General features: G+C 37.1%; 2 protein-coding genes across 2 annotated transcripts in view; one reads left to right on the top strand and one right to left on the bottom strand.

Annotated features, from left to right (window-relative positions):
- The window catches only part of LOC139123475 (uncharacterized), a 1,125,851-nt gene that overhangs the window by 253,095 nt on the left and 854,966 nt on the right, over positions 1-17,790 (top strand). The window lies entirely within an intron of this gene.
- LOC139124320 (colorectal mutant cancer protein-like) overlaps positions 1-17,790 on the bottom strand; it is a 508,515-nt gene that overhangs the window by 244,786 nt on the left and 245,939 nt on the right. The gene's annotated exons all lie outside the window — the stretch shown is intronic.

Genomic DNA, 17,790 nt, shown 5'->3' with positions numbered 1-17,790 from the left:
CAAAAAATGACCATCTGGCAGCAATATTGGAAAAAAATGACAATCTGGCAGCCATATTGGAACATGTCACAAAGTAAATTGACATGTATATGTGTGCCATAGTGCTTGATCTTTGTACCAAGTTTGGACAAAATGGGAGTAATGACCTTTGAATTACGCTTCAAAGACATGCAAAATTCCAACAAAATGGCAGTTCTGCAGCCATATTGGATCCTATCGCGAGGTTAATTGATACATGCATATGTATGCCATAGTGTTTTGCCTTTGTGCCAAGTTTGAACAAAATCGGTTCAAGGATGTTTGAGTTATGGTTCAAAGACATGAAAAAAATCGCAAAAAATTGGCCGCGTGTCGGCCATATTGGATCATATCATAAAATAAATTGGTGTTCATATGAAGGGCATAATGTTTTGCTTTTGTGCCAAATTTGAACAGAATCGGTTCAAGGATGTCTGAGTTATGGTCCAAAGACATGAAAATCACAACAAAATGGCTGCCTCACGCCCATATTGGATCGTATCGCAATATAATACAACATGAATTTGTAGGCCATAGTGTTATGCCTTTGTGCCAATTTGAAAAGAATCTGCTCTAGGATGTCTGAGTTATGGTCCAAAGACATGAAAAATTGCAACAAATGGCCGCCTCACGCCCATATTGGATCGTATCACAAAATAATTCGACATGCATTTGTAGGCCATAGTGTTATGCCTTTGTGCCAAGTTTGAACAGAATCGGTTCAAGGATGTTTGAGTTATGGTTCAAAGACATGAAAAATCGCAACAAAATGGCCGCCTCGCGCCCATATTGGATCGTATTGCAAAATAATTTGACATGGATATGAAAGCCATAGTGTTATGCCTTTGTGCAAAGTTTGAACAGAATCTGCTCAAGGATGTCTGAGTTATGGTCCAAAGACATGAAAATTTGAAACAAAATGGCCGCTCGCGCCCATATTTGATCGTGTCACAAAATAAATCGACGTGCATCTGTAGGTCATAATGCTATGCCTTTGTGCCAAGTTTGAACAAAATTGGTTCAGCAGTGTCTGAGAAACTGTTGATGACGGACGGATGGACGGACGGACGCACTGACGGGACCCAATCTATAAGTCCCCGCCGGACGGAACTAAAAATGAAAAAGTCAATCTTGATGTTGCAGAGGTTGTTGACAACAGTCAGAAGGTACTTAGAAAAATTGAAAAGCAGGATAAAGTTCTGTCCAAAAGCCCATGTAGATTGACAGTCAAAATGTCACCTCTACGGTGGCCCCTACACGCCACGGAAATACGATGGTTTCAACTGGGACTCGAACCCACAATGCACAGAACCCAATCACCTAGCGCAGAGGACAACAGACAGACCGCTCGACTAAATCCCCAATCTCAAAAAAGATCTATTACTTTTGAATATAAACTCTCAATTTTTCTTGACAATATCTTTAATATTTGTAAGAGATTTTATTTCTCCACAGCAAACTTTTATTTCTGAACGGGAAAACTTTATTTTTGGGGTAAACTGTTTTTAAAAACTTTTAACAAAAACACTTTAACTTTTAAAAAATAACTTTAACTTTGAACAAAATATTTGTTTCTCAAAAACGTTTTTTTATTTCGAAAAGAAGTAAAAATTGTTCACAGCAAGAGTTTAAGATTTTTGCTGAGCGCGAACTGAGTTACTTAAATGACATAACCTTATGTTTTTAGAGCAGAAAACTTAAATTCTTAAAGAAAAGTTTTATTTTTCAAGAGTAAAATTAATTTCTTTATGGAAAAAAGATTTTCTCAGAGCAGCAAATTGAAATACAGTGAATAAAACTTTTTTCTCAATGGAGAGAATTATTTTCTGAAGACAACAAAACTATTCCTTCAAGATATATTTCTACATATGAGTGTGGTTTAATAATTTGGTAAAAGTGAACTGAGAAAGAATGAAAAAGGAAGGATGAAAAAGTCAAACTTACTTTTCTTCAGAGCGAAATTTATTTCTGAGAGGAGAAATATTTCATGTGAGGGCGCAATTACATATAACGCATAGCAAACTCTTTCTAGCGAGACTAAATATATTTTGCTTTTTTATTTTTTATTCCCATATATGCATATGTATATGTTTGCCAATTGGAGCACTGCCAAAAATATTTTTCTTACTTTTAGAAAAAAAATCTTACATAGAGAAAATTGATCTTGAATTAAGAAATTTATCTTGGGAGTATAGCTAGAAAATTTATCTTATCTTCTTGATATAAAATATCTTGAAACAACAAAGGTTTTCCTAAATCAAGATAACTTTATTTCTTAACATAAGAAAATATTTTCCTGCATCAATACAATTTTTTCTCATTTTATTTTCACTTTTCTTAATTCAAGATGACTAATTTTCTTCTTTTAAGACAAGGAAAAAACTCGAATCAAGAATTTTATTTTCTTAATCATCATTTGCACAAGAAAATAAATCTTAATCCTCAAATCTTACACCTTCTAGAAAATATTCTAAATTGATATTTTTTCTTATTCTAAGATTTCTCCTTTTTCTTGAAACAAGTAATTTGGGAGTATAGCTAGAAACAACATCTTGTTTGAAAATACTGTCCGAAAACAAGAAATACCGTTGTGAAAATAAGAAATAAAGATACAAACAAGAAAATTAACAGGGTGTGTTTCTTATTTTGAGAATAGTGTTCTCGGAGAATTCTTAAATTAAGAAATACAATGCACACATAACAAGAAAATTAACATGGTGCGTTTCTTATTTTCAGAATGAAGTTCTCGGAGAATACTTAAATTAAGAAATACAATGCACACACAAACAAACAAGAAATGAACATGGTGCGTTTCTTATTTTGAGATGAAGTTCTCAGTGAAATCTCAAATCAAGCAATATAATAAACATTCAAAGAATTAAACTAACATAATGCATGTTTGTTATTTTGAGAATAACATTCTCAAAGAATTCTTAAATCAAGAATAGGTTCTCTTACACAGGAGAATTTTGGCAGTACAGTAAGTTTTCCAAAAAGGGCATGAAAAAGACACTTCTTCTATATTTAGCCATTTCATGACCAACTCAAACTCCCATTCCTTCTTATATGATAGCATTTTCATATGCTGTATTTGATTTGATTCAGAGAAAATTTGGAGATAGTGCACATCAAAGTAAATGACCTTCAAAGTAGAAATACAAGAAGAGCCAAGTAAAGAATGCCACTCTATTGTAAATGATGGTTGCTGTTGACGTCTTATAGAAAATATTTCAAACAATAACTCTCACTATCGTGTGCTGGAACATGAAGAGCTTGGTTATAAGAAGCTGTTTAAGAATTGAAACTTCAAAAGTTCAATGCTGAAGTATTAAATTTTAGAACAGAGAAGCATATTTTCAAAAGCGAATCAGTTATTTCTTACACACGTCGATTCTATTCACTTTAAAGGTAAAATCTGATTTCTGGGAATATTACAGTAAACCCTCGATATAACAAACTCCAATATTACGAACCATCAGTTATGACGAAGGTAAACGGTGTCCCCCGAGAATTTTGATAAAATGTTGGTAAAAGTTGGGTTCAAATCTCCAACATAAAATGTGTTATCATGAACCTTACAAGAAGTGAACGACAATGCCATAGAATCGTGATCTACGCTGGTGTCAAATTTCATATTTGTTGACATCTTACACATGTCTGGGTTGTAAGCATCCTCAGTTACTCCTGTAAATTTGATACAATGTTTCAGGGACATAAAAGTTATTTCATACGGCAATAACCACTTTTCTTAGAAAGGGTAGTACTAGTTAAAGCTCTTCGTAAAGATCACGATTAAACTGTCCAGACACTATTTACAATACTAACAGACAAATGACACATTGTTGTAGAAAGAAAGCACTGTGAATATTTCAAAACAACCGTATAAAAGTCTGTGCAACAAAGAAATGCCCTGGTTCCATCCCTCGCTTGACATAGTGAGATCGACCCGTACAACGCCCTCAACGTGGTGTATGAACTTAGAGTGTCGTTGGTCGCCAAGGTTGAAGTCATTGTTTTATAAACTGAAAATCAGAGTAATCCTCCTCCATCGGATGAAAATACCGACAGATTTCAACAAAATCAACATCATCAGATATGCAGGTATTTTATCTCATCTAATTTTGCACACACAATTGATATTCTGTCCGATATTTATGGCGATGTGATGGAAGGTGTATCTGTACTATTGCCTGTAGACAACCCCTTGTAAAATTGATCAAAATTTTCAGTTTGCAAGATTGTTTCACGGGTATACAAAAGAAGTGAACAACTGCATCTCTTAGATTGTTCGATCCAAAAGTTCAATTTCAAAAAGAAAAGTAACGCCAATATTTAATATCAACAAACACTTTTACCAATGTTGTCATTGGGGTACGTATGCCGTGTACAAAGGCAGTAAAATACCTCAAAGACAAAATTGGTCAAAATTGTTGATGATAAATCCACAAAGCATCTCCGTTTTGATTTCTAACATCCCTGAGATGAATCGACTGACAAAAATCACAATTTTTGTCAACAACCATATTTCTAAATTTGAAAAAACAAGTCATCGCTGATGACACAGTTCCTGCTCACACCATTAATTGACATGCACATGCACACTATAATACAATGTCTGCGTGCCAAGTTTAAACGAAATCTGTTCAGGGATAGTTGAGTTTGATTCTAGAAACATGAAAAAAATTGCAAAAAATAGCCACCTGGTAGCCATGTTGGATCGTATCATGAAATAAATTGAGGAGCAATATATGCCACAGTACTTTATCTGTGTACCGACATTGAACAAAATTGGTTCAGGGATACTTGAGTTATGATTCAAAAACATGGAAAAAATCGCAAGAAAATGGCCGCCCCGTGGCCATATTGGATTGTATTGCAAAATAAATTGACGTGCATATAGATGCCACAATACATTATCTATGTACCAACAATGAATGAAATTGGTTCAGGGATAGTTATGGTTAAAAAACATGAAAAAAATCGCAACAAAATGGCCGCCCAGTGGCCATATTGGGTGGTATATCCCGAAATAAATTGGTGTGCATATATGCCACAGTAAGTTATCCTTGCACAAAGTTTTAAAATAATTGGCTTTGGTGACAATGAAACTGTTGCTGATGGACGGACAAAAGGAAGACGGACGGACGGGACCCAATCTATAAGTCCCCGCCAGACTGCATCTGTGGGGACTAATAACCTTGCAGTCAACTTGTTGGCATGACATCCTTGTCAACAATGCAGTCAAGTCAATGCAATGCGTTCAAACTTAAACGCTCACAAAATTATTCCTTTCAAAAAATTCCTCAAATTTCTGACATTTTGATGTCATATAGACATACACTTCATCTACTTGAAAATACTTTGATTTGGTCACTGTACAACTCTACAACACCAATTTTATCACCCATCACTGCAATGTACACAGGGTTTCTCACATTACCTTTGAATAGATCACAAATCCACTTTCCATCACATCGAAATTTCAGGATCCTATCTCTGCCATCACAAACATAAACATATCATCTTCATCCACAGCAATGTATCCAGTGTATCCAGTGTATCCATCTATCCCACAAACCTCCTTGATATCTGACTTTGTCCAAATTGATGTAAAAAATTCAGGTTGCTGTCAAAGCACTTGATACAATCATTGCCAATGTCATAAACCATGATGACATTGTTGCTGTTTACAACTACAGACACCGGCCACTTGAATTGTTGGCCACTAATTTGACCATCGACTTCTTTCAGATAACATCCACTTTGAGTGTACTTGGCCAGTCTATCACCTCTGTCCACAGATGTCACACTGGTGTCCGGAGAGGTCAAACTCAAAGTGACCAAAACAAAGTCCTCCATCAGAGCTATGTCCCAGACTATTTCAGTGTTTTCATGTAGAGTAATTATTTCGATAATTTTACCATTTTCATCATAAACAACAATTTGTTTATTTTCATCATCAAGTATGAAATAGTGGTTTAAAACAGGATATGGCTACACTTGTTGGCCGGAAAGGCTTTGCAAACTGACCATCGAAGCGTCCTGGGGCTTTGTCACAGGTGTAATCTTTGTTCAATATCTGTACAATATTATTGTCACTGTCACAGACCACAAGTTTATCATGGTGGAAGGCTAAACCTCTGGGCCTCTTGAACTTTTGTCCTTGGTCTTGATATTGCCCATTGACCAATGTCAAGGATCAGTCACCTGAAAAGTCAAAGGTCAAATTTGTGAAAATTATTGAATGCATTGTTTCTGCACAGCTTACTTTTTGATCTGCTGTAAAAAGAAACATACTTTTATTCACAGAATTTTTTTCTGCCCCATGATTTTTTCAAAACTCATATAAATCTTTTAAGTATAGTACCGGTATATGTTATGTTTCGTAAATTCTGTGGTCAGAAAATTTTATTCTCAAAAAACTATTCATCAGATAGCTTTGGTTGACATGTTCTTAGTGATGATCCGATGTGACATATTCAAAGTATGATGAAATCTTCAATTGTGTATTTTTGCAGCTATTTTACCAACTTTTTTCTGGCCACTGCATTGAGCTATAAAAGATTTCCACCTCCTTCATCAACACGTGTCAAAAATAGTTATTCTCTACATAAACACTGTAGAGCTATATCGGCCGCTAGGTCGCTTGTTTAGACAGTAAGATCAAATATGGCTGCATTGCGGCGATTTTGTTACAATTTTTTCATATACAGAGCCATAACTCAGACATATATATTTCCACCAGTGTAATTCAAAGTTGGTACAAGGACATTGACCTATTTCAACATATGTACATCAATTTGTTCAGTTTGAGTGAATTATTTATTTGAATTTTCTAGCCATTTTGACCAAGATTTTGTTCTATATATAGTACAATAATGCCAACAAGTAACCATAGCAATATAACTATTTGAAATCTGCTTTTCTTCATAAATCTTTAGGGGTCATAGTATCATAAAATTCTTTTATGAAGTTAACTTTGTTATCATATATGGTACCAATACATTAAAAATACTGTCAAGGACAGTGTGCTCACATTCGGTTTGCATTGGTAAAATCAAGAAATATTTAAACCAGAAAAACAAGAATGACAAAAGCAAATAAGGTCTGCAACTTAGGCACTGGGGTCATCTTGAGGAACATATATATCAACTTCAATAGCAATGGGACAAGCAGATCCTGCATACATAAGCAAATGTCAGCAAAAAAAATTAGCCAGAGAAGGCTTGATAAAAAGAAGAGGTGGGAGAATGGGGAAAAAATAAAGAGTGGGAAAAACATGTACAAGGGATCTGGTAAAAAGTATGCTACCTCATCAATCTTCTAGAACCTACCGCCTCCTATATATCAAATGTTCCACCCCTTACATAAGACCAGCTGGCATGGCAGGAAATGTAAAAAAGAAAAGGTTGGAGTGGGTAAAAAAAACACACAAGGGATCTGGTAAAAAGTATGCTACCTCATCAATCTCCTAGACCCTACCCCGTCCTGAATATCAAATGTTCCACCCCTTAGTAGACCATGTTTACATTAGACCAGCTGGCAGGAAATATATTTACAACCTTGGGGATATTTTAATTAATGCTATGAGAGCTTTCATTCGAATGTAAACAGCAACTTAAATTAGTTACAGATAGTGAAATGCCTTCCACTGTGGGCGGTGATTACGACATCTGGAATTATCCTGGATCCAAATTTCTCATCAGTTCTTGTGTGTCTTACATGCAAAAGTTGCAAAAATTGGTTCGCAATTAAAAAAATTTACCTCTGCTTTGTCTGGATCAAATTTTACTACAAATTGATACCAAATATGACAAAATTATGTTCACAGCCTTTGAAACTGTCTCACAACATATCCTGGGTTGGTGTAGGTCATTTAAGGCCACAAACAGAGAAAATTACCTAAAATATAAAAATTTGGGGGTTTCCCAACACTTTGAGCAGAAAATCTATCTAATAACATCCCTCGGGACTTTTGTAGCAAATTACAAAGCTATCAGAACAAGTAATTTTGAAAAAAAACAAGTTTTCTTGACCAAAAATGACAAAATTGTCTTAAAAATACAAATTTGTGTATTTCAGGACAATTTCCACATATCTAATATTGTCATCCCTGGACATCTGTACACCAAATATAAAATATAAATATAAAAGCTGTCTGTTCAGGGGCTTTAAAAATAAATATTTTTTAAGATTTTTTGACCAAAAACAACAACATGGGGCCCGGGGGCACCGACGTCCTTTGTACCTCCTTACTGTTTATTAATTGCCATAAATGTGAAATTTGGCAAAAAGTCAAATTGTTTGGACATAAATGAAAGTTATTTGAACTGGTTGGTTACTGCTCAGCATAAGTTCAAGTGTGGATTCTAAGTATCAACAACCTTGATATGTGTGAAAGTGAATTAAGAATAAGAGATATGGGACTCAATAGGATCAACAATATCTAAAACAGGAAACGGTGAACTTATATAATACAGAAGGGGAGAAAATTTAGCCACAAACTATTGTAATATAATGGACAATGGCTAATCTAAACCAAATTACTTAAACTGGATTGTTGGCATTGATTACACATGTATTTATTGTCATCAAATAAAAAATAATTTGGGCCATTGACTAAAAAACATTTGCTTGTTACACTCACCACACTTGTACATAGTATTTGGAGTGTACACTTATCTACAATACAATGATAAAAAGTTTTGACTCAGTAGGTCAACAGTGCATCTTTAGTGTATGAGACTAAATAAGCTTACCCCTCAAGTATGTATAGGCAAAAAACAATATTTAATTTTGAATAATGTAGTGCAGGGAAGGACATACAATATGGTGAAAAGCAAACTAAATATAAAAACTGAATATACAATTATATGGAAATGTTGTTTTACAGTCATGAGTATCTGGTGTGTGCCGAGAGACAAATATTAAAATTGGACAGTATCATCCTGACCACAGTTGGTCTGACTGGTTGTTTCCTTCTGATTTTCTGACACGGTGATAGGTACAAAATATTATGCAATCCACGATAGTTATACAACATAGCTTGCATTTTGTTCACAGTAGAACTGAGTTTTACATGTAAGATAACTTTCTCGTAAACTGTAAATTCTGGCTTCTGGCAGCTCAAACGTCGCAATACTACATTTTTTGATATGATATGGAGTGACTTGCACACATGCAGTGACAGTCGATATATTCATAGTATGAGAGTCTACTGTACATTCAAGCATAGTGATGTTGACAACTACATGCATGCCAGTGCACGATTTCAAAGTAGCCAGGAGGAAATTCTAATGGTCTTTTAGTGGAAATATAGGTATTAAACGACAGTGAAACAAACAACATTAGTTATCGTGACCTTGCTAAAGTGCAATCTCGGATCATGTATGATCTGATGATCATGCCAAATTACCATGTCGGATTATGCCCTGATTCTGAAGTGCGCGTACTTCCTTAGTAAATCGGTCAACATAAGCACACACTTTAGCGATCGAAGTCAAAAATGATGTCAAAATCAATGCACAACTGTCGAAATTACCCAAAATAAGCAACAGAAAAACTAAAAGTTATCGCTGTGTTGAAAGGACAGTACATCAACATAAAACGACGCTAGTTTGTTATGACATGGAGGCCGGAGGTAGAAGGACAGAGCATTCCCTCGCTCTCACCAGCTATTATAGTACGGGCCGCCGGTGGGATTGCCTCGCTAAAAGCCATGGATTCGCCGGTACTGGGGAGTACCGAGTACAGAGGCCATCATTCTTCAGTCTATCGAAGGAGCGTTTCGTACCAAAAAATACATGAACTTCATATTTACAAAACATCATCAAATACACGCTAAAAACTGTAAACCGTCAAAATTCGCACCTGACCGAGAAACAAGATGGCGTCGGTTTGATTTTTCAAAGTCCTTGAAAAACAACGCTAACTTGTTATATGCGCATGCGCATATTAAGGGGAGACCCATTTGATTTCGGGGGTATGCAGGAAGTGGGTATGGGAACTTTTTTTTTGGTTAGAGAGACAGCATTTTTTTATTTCTACAGTCAGACCTGCATCAATTTTTTTTTCAAATGGAGTAGCAGTGCAATTTTTCAAATTTAAGCCAGTGTTTCACATATCACAGGATGTTTTTATTTATTCATTTTACATTCCAACAAATGACAAACAAAATGGAAAGTCTATTATATATACAACTTTAAATTATAGAACACTTTTTTGGCAAATTAACTGTGATCAGTACTATGTAGTAAAGGGAAAGCAACTCCACACATCGTTCATATTTGGGTTGTTTGCGTTTTATGTATGATATCGTGGATAATATAAGTGTATATCCTGTTTGGCTGTTTCATGTAAATTGTTGTTTTAGCCATGGCTACAAAAACTGTTCCAAAACAAACCAATAATCGCATACAGAAGGAACAGAAATATAGGCAACACACATTATAAGCGCCAGACTTCACAAAAACTACAATAGCTCAAACTCAGGTTCACAAGAACCTATACAAACACAACAAGATCAAACAGTAGATATTTTAGCTTCCTTATTTGAACAACAAACTCAAGTGGAACAACATATTACAAAATAAAACAATCAACCATTGAACACATCTCACCGAACAAAACTGAATTTTAAGCGACTGATGAAGAAAACTCTGTTTTCGAAACATAGCGCCAAAGGATCGTAGTGTCACAGTAATCTCTCCGCCCCAACCCGGAGTAACACAAGACACGTAGATTACGGGTACGTCTCGCCATGGCTAAAACAACAATTTACATGAAACAGCCAAACAGGATATACACTTATATTATACACGATATCATACATAAAACGCAAACAACCCAAATATGAACGATGTGTGGAGTTGCTTTCCCTTTACTACCTATGACTCTTACTTATCCCTGTTTTGCAGGTTTAAGTCGAAAGCTTACATACACGAGAATACCTTTTTAGGTATCCATCCACCATGGGAAGTGTTCCGTATCCACAGACCTATAGCAATATCCATTTTGATGGATTCTTACAGTATACAGCAGAATCCATTAGAGTATCCATCATTATCCAGTACTGAGAATCCAGCACCGGAATACATAATGGATTCACCAGTATCCAGCAAAACTAAGGCTGTGGGAAATACATGCCAAAATCCATTTTGGATACTAATGGATTCTAGTGTCACAATGCATTGTGGGTCTAAAAAACACAGACCTGGCTAGATTTTGAGAATCCATAAAAGTATTTATGATGGATACTAGCCTTGCCAGTGTAACTGAAAGCACCGTCCCTCCACCCACTGTGGGATGGTGCTGAAAGTATGACTTCTACAACACTTTTTTATGCTGAGTGAAAGCGTTGCAAAAGTTGAAACGCCTTAAAAATATTACTACTCGTAAATTCGTTTTGCAATCGACATTGGCAGTGTCAAAAACGCTTTTTCCTAAAGATCCTATAAACATACAAATAAAACAAAATTCCAAAACTTAATGTACGTCAAGAACTACAACGTTGCCGATAGAGGACTATGGCCTTTCATGATCAATCATTTGAGTCAAGACATGGATTGCTTTTATACTTATCAGCTTGAAACCCCCTCCCCGTTCAAATTGACCCCTCTCCTGCTGCAAGTTTACGTTTATCGATACCAGGTTTTGTTCGAGCTCGTTACAATTTGAGACGGTATATAGTGGACGGAATCGTTCATTACCATCTGTGTAATAAAACCAAACAAATACGTCATCGTGACGACAAGCTATACTCTCAAGAACTTGCGTCACATTGCCGAAAAAAACTAAGAAATGGCAGAAATGTAGAAGTGACCTTCACTAGCATAGGATGAAAAGCCAAATTTAACACTCTTATGCAATTGCATAAATTTGCATAAAGTTGGTCAGCTCCTGTACGCACCTTTATGCAGTGCATAAAGGTGTGTAAACATGGTGTCAGTGGTGGTGCCTATATGCATCTTTATGCACTTGTATAAAAGGGTTTAATGGCTCACTAAAATTATGCACCTTTATGCAATCCAATAAATTTGCATAATTTTATGTGTGAGGTAAAGATTGTAAAACAACACTGAGGATGACAACTTACAGTCTCTACAAATTGGAAAGGACTATATGTGTTAAAGAATAGCTGGATGTTATAGTGAAAACATCTAGTCACTTCCTGGGCTCACATTTCTAACGTTCACTCTACCCATCTGGAAACCATCTTGAAGGGCTTAGGGTTTGTACTTTGGAGTCCCCGCACTGTAGTAGACACATCCCCCTCCTTCAATTCTTATCATTTTGCAACTGTCTCTTTATCTTTCGACTGAAATAAAGCTTGCGTTTTGTATACCACATTATATATGTTGCTGCAGTCATGACGAAAATAGTGATAGGTCAGGCAATGGCAAGTCATGCAGGGCTCTGATTCATTGCTCCATTGTCTCAAGGTGTAAATAGCCATATGTCATTAACATATCAAGTTGCCATCGATATCGCCACAGCAGTTACACATGGGATACTTCCCTTTTCGTCACACATTGTTCATTCAAATTACAAATGTGTGGAGTCAGTAGATGACATCCTATCTTGTGATAGTACAGTATTTGGTAGCCGGTATCAGACAGTTTGTGTTCGTGTCGGCTAACAGACGATCCGCCCTCTTGCGAGTTCGACTTCGTGAAAAAAAGCTATGACCTGCGACCAAACTTGCTTATTTGACACATAACCAGGAGACCTGCATTACATTTTGCACCGGTATGTCATGAAGAGGGACTATGGTCAGGCAATGGCAAGTCATGCAGGGCTCTGATTCATTGCTCCATTGTCTCAAGGTGTAAATAGCCATATGTCATTAACAACAATCACGAGGACCCCCTTGAATTCATAAACAAAAGCGGTTTTTTTTTTGCTTCAGTCACTGTTGCCAGAAAGTTTAACTGAAAATAGACTTTGTTCAAGTCTGCAATTTACATCAAATTCTTGTAACTTGTTTTCTTTTAAAGTTGATTGAACGCATTGTCATGGAGTTGCACCCGAAATCACATTTGCAGGATCGCTGTCAGCCCATGGTCAGCCCTAACGCACTATGGATGAAAAAAGGAATGTCATATATTTGAAAGATTTTTGTGATGCATAGAAAATTATCAGTGAAGTTTGTGTGTGTGTGTGTGTGTGTCCCTGGACGTACCACAGATACGTCCATGGAGTGTCTTGCCCGTCCTCATCATGGCAACCATGCCACAGCTGAAAAGGCCACCGTCGACAAAGATAAAATAATAGTGTGAAAGGGATTATCAGGTCGTCCTGTACCCTTACATCCATGACTGCACCACCGTGGACGGTGACTGCACAGACTCCACTTCTAGTGCGTTCTACAACTTTTGAGAACGTCTACACTCAAAAAAGTAACTTGAGTAGTTTTGCGTGAAATAAAGATGACCGTGATAGCCGTGATTGAAACAACCTTTGTTTGCTGTCTTACTCGACCTCAGCCGACTACCATGGTAAAAGTCGGAGACTGCTGAGACGGGAAGACCATTATCAAATTTGAAAATTGTGAATGTATCGGTCATTTTATCCAGATGATTTAGTGTCCTTTTCGATATTAAGTGGGCGAACCAAGGCCCCCGGTATGCACTCTGTGGTCACAATGCATGTGCAGTACAATGGTACAGTCAGGGTGAAGTGTGCAACGCAGACAAAGGGAATTAATTGTTTGTGTATGCAACAAGCATTGTCAGGGCAGGGACGTGGACTCAATGTCGGAATGTGGAGGTTGCCTGATGTCCTCCCACATTAAGTGTATGGCATAATGTTATGAACACTCTGGTGCACGAATGCTTCAATCGTCGTTTGTGTGCAGAGGGTCTGTGGCTTGACGAAAACCCTATGATACAACTTCTCACTTGCATCGTGGGGGTTTCGCATAGTTACTATCAAGTCGCCTGTGCCCTGGCGAGTGCATAGCAATTATCTGGCGAATCGAATACCTTTCAAAATCGATCAAGGAATGTTTTAAAGTGCTGAGTAAAATTAAATGCTGAACACAGAATCGACAATACTGAAAATACTTTGCTGTAGCTGATGGCACAAGTAATTTGAAATACTCTCAAAGCGAACCTACTATAGTCTTAGTTTCCGTATGAATACATCGCTACAACCAACCATCAGTAAGCATGAATGTGAAAAGATACATCAATGCTGTAAGGTCAAATTATTTTGCTCTGGTAGGTAATTAAGATTGTCTTTTTTTAATTTTCCTAGTGCTTCCTAGTGTACCAAGTATTTTCTGGCCAGATTTTAGAGTTGCAAACGTTGTATCTCGTATAACGGTGTGACCGCCAGGTTTGCCTATTGGGTATGTAAGTGTAAGAGTATCAGGGATAGACTTCTCCAAGTCTGTGGGCATATCAAAACATAATAAATTGAAGGACTAAACATCGGCAAACCGTTGTGCTAATGGTAGGCTATTCGTGGATCGTGGAGTGAATGTCGCCTGGTCAGCAAGTAACTCAACTGAAGAGAAAGCGCGACTGGGGCCAGTCTACATCCGGGACTGTGTACTGTTAATAAATCCTTGGCTAAAATTTCCCAGGTTTAGAATAAAACTGGATCATATGTGCTTATCAGAGATCAAGAAGTATGACGCTTGATTTTGAAATACAAGTGCATGTTGCTTTCTAATGCTGAATTCTCATTGAGAAAACAGAACAGTATTAGGAACTTATCATGCTCTTCATATGCGCTGCAGGTTTCATTATGATCAGTACACTTTGTAAAACAGACTTTCAATTTACAGACATCAAAATATTTCTATATATTTCTGACATATTAAAGTACAGCGCCCGGAGCGCCCGCTGAAAATATTAACATATGGATATCTCCGATATATATGTCTGATATGTGAAAGTCAAGCGGCTGAAGGGCATGCTGAAAATATGTTTGATATTTTAAAGTAATGCGCCCAAAGGGCGCGCCGACAACATTTTAAACATACGGATATCTCTATTTATTATAGCCCAAACATGGGACCATGTGCCCGAGGGCAGGTGACCATTTGCCCGACGTAAGGAGGGCAAATGACGTCGGGCAAATGGTCTCCTGCCCCGAGGGTACATAGTCCCATGTTTGGGCTATAATGTTTTTATTACATGCCTCTCTTACACATCTGTCACTCAAAATATTTAGATTTATTGGCAAATGATAATCCAATGCTTTATTTCCATCTTAGATGAAAATCCGTTAAAAATGGAACGATTTCCATCATCGAATGACGCAATGATATATTTAAACTACTGTTATTCGGTTTATCAATTTTTTTTCTGCAAAATTTTCCAAAACCGGATTTCATGTGCAAAACATGAAATTCGACATTTTTATATATGAAGTTGTCAAGCTAAAAATAGTTCCGGTTCACGTCCAATGATGACTATGCGGTCCGCGACGTCATCGACGAGTTACCATTGAATCCTATGGAGCGCGCGACGTTCGATATACGAGGCATGTAATAATGACATATATGTCTGATACATTAAAGTTTCGTGCTTGGGGGGGGCCTCTGAAAAATATGTTTTTTTTTTATTGTTTGTTAAAGTTAAGCACCTAAAGGGCGTGCCATGAATGCAAATTCAACTGAATGATGAAATTTGTCGCTTGCATGATGCATTTTAGGCAAGTATGAGCCCGTGTCGAAATTTTAAAACACAGTGAACCCCGGCCCCTCCCTAATTGGGCATTCAAAAACATAGTGACCCCCCTATCACCATAGTCAAAACAGGGTGACCCTCATGAGTCCACTGCCCCCCCCCCCGCCGAATAAACTGACCAGTCCCTTATTATGAATATTGTACGACTTTAGCAGTTATGAATTCCTAAGACAGAAGTTTTATAACAGCCTGGTAGCCTTATAATCCATCATAATCTTTCGCAAAATGTGCTCGTTCTTCAGACCGTGCTTCAACCAAATCAAAAATCGACTTGGGGTGAGTCAAGGCTGTTTAGCGGCATTGCTCAGTGCTAGCTTCAAAGCTCGAAAGTTATTCTCGGAAGTAGGGCGGCAGCATTCGTCAGGGCCGGATTTTGCACATTATATGGAAAGCAGTGGTTATTTCTTCGAAAATATGTGATTGGACTGCGTACTTCTCTTTTGGGCCTTGGACTTTCGCCGCCTCGCCCCAAACGTCAATTAACAAACTAATCACAAGATAGTTCAGTCACGTGAATCTGTAAATTTTGATGCATCGATCTATCGTGATTAATTCTGAACTACCTAACACATAACAAACAGGGTCGCAGTCAGGCGTTAGAGGACGATCAGAAGACACCATCGACTAGTTTAATTTCCGAGTTAGTGGATTTCATTTTACTAGTTTCGAGAACTATCAGTGTGCCGTACTGTTGCATATGAAATAAACTTTTCGACGATGAACTTCGAAGTTTTAAATTGTGCACATTTTTATTAAAATACTTTTCCGAAAAAGCGGGTGCATGGGAAAAGACACCGCGACTGGAGCGACAATTGCTCAAGAAAATGTCTTTTCCACTTTCTACATTTATCTTCGTGCTCCATCAAATTTCAAATCCCACGTCAAGTCATAGTGAACTCCGAGCTCAGTCCTGCATGTAAAATTGCAACCGTGACCCAATGATATACGATGATCGATTTTATAAAAAATGCTAGAATTTCGCTTTTCCTGGCCCGTCAGTACAGGTTGGTATTTATTATATGAGACCGATTTCAAACCATGTTCAGAATTGATGAAATAAGCAGATATGATCTCCAAAAACCGTTTTTATTCAATTGATTCATCACCTTTTCGCGTAGACCTCGCTGTGTGTATCCACATTATCGTTCGGAAAGATACCAGTATATCTCCCACATACGTAAGCTGACATGGAGAACATCGTCAGAACTACAATATTTCTGCAATGTCTCGAAACATATTGCACCACCTTGGTGAATGATACACGTCCTTGTATGTTCGTCAGAAACTAATTTCAGTAGGTTAGGATACGACATCGGTCAAATGAGGATGAAATATTGTACTGCAGTTCTTTCTTTCAATTTATTTTTCTTTGTATATGGACTGTATTATTCTCAATTCCCTCCATACTATTTTTGAGCATAGCCGGCGTGTACATAGCAACATTGTTGGTGTTGAAATGATCCAAATCTAGCTATTGCAACAGTAAGAATGTTGTATGTACAATAAAGAAAGAGAATACAAGATGCACGATTGGCTGTATCTGCAGATGCACTATCAATGTTAATATCAATGTTTTACTAGCCACTTTGCACAGTTCAACCCGTCTACACACGCACATACATATCTACCAAAGCAAGATCAGAGAAGAGATATCGTTTATCTCTGCTACCTCCATGGTTTATTTAAAATAGTTAAATATGAATCACATGCAACAAACGAATGAATTCTTCAAAACCGTCCTCAAAATACAAGCAACAGGCCTATAGGTCTACTTCGTATGACTCACACACGATTATTTCCCAAAGTTTTAATTAGGCCAAATAGCTGCATATTTTTACCATATTGAAAAATATCTCGCCAAATATCCGGCTCAGTGCTCTGGTTAGGCACGTCTGTATGCCTAACACGGAATATTCATGAAGATAAAAAATGCGTAAGCTGCTTAGTGTACATGCACAGGGGTGAACTGCAGCCTGATGCTAGGGGGTCAATGTGTACAATGATGTACCTTTATCTGGCGAAACACGAAAATATGGTTCAGTTAGCAGTATTTTGTCTAACGAGAGCAAAAAAA

This window comes from Ptychodera flava (assembly GCF_041260155.1).
Source record: "Ptychodera flava strain L36383 chromosome 23 unlocalized genomic scaffold, AS_Pfla_20210202 Scaffold_23__1_contigs__length_28996876_pilon, whole genome shotgun sequence".
NCBI lineage: Eukaryota > Metazoa > Hemichordata > Enteropneusta > Ptychoderidae > Ptychodera > Ptychodera flava.
The sequence above is the reverse complement of the archived record's forward strand: the minus strand, read 5'-3'. Positions and strand labels throughout refer to the sequence as shown.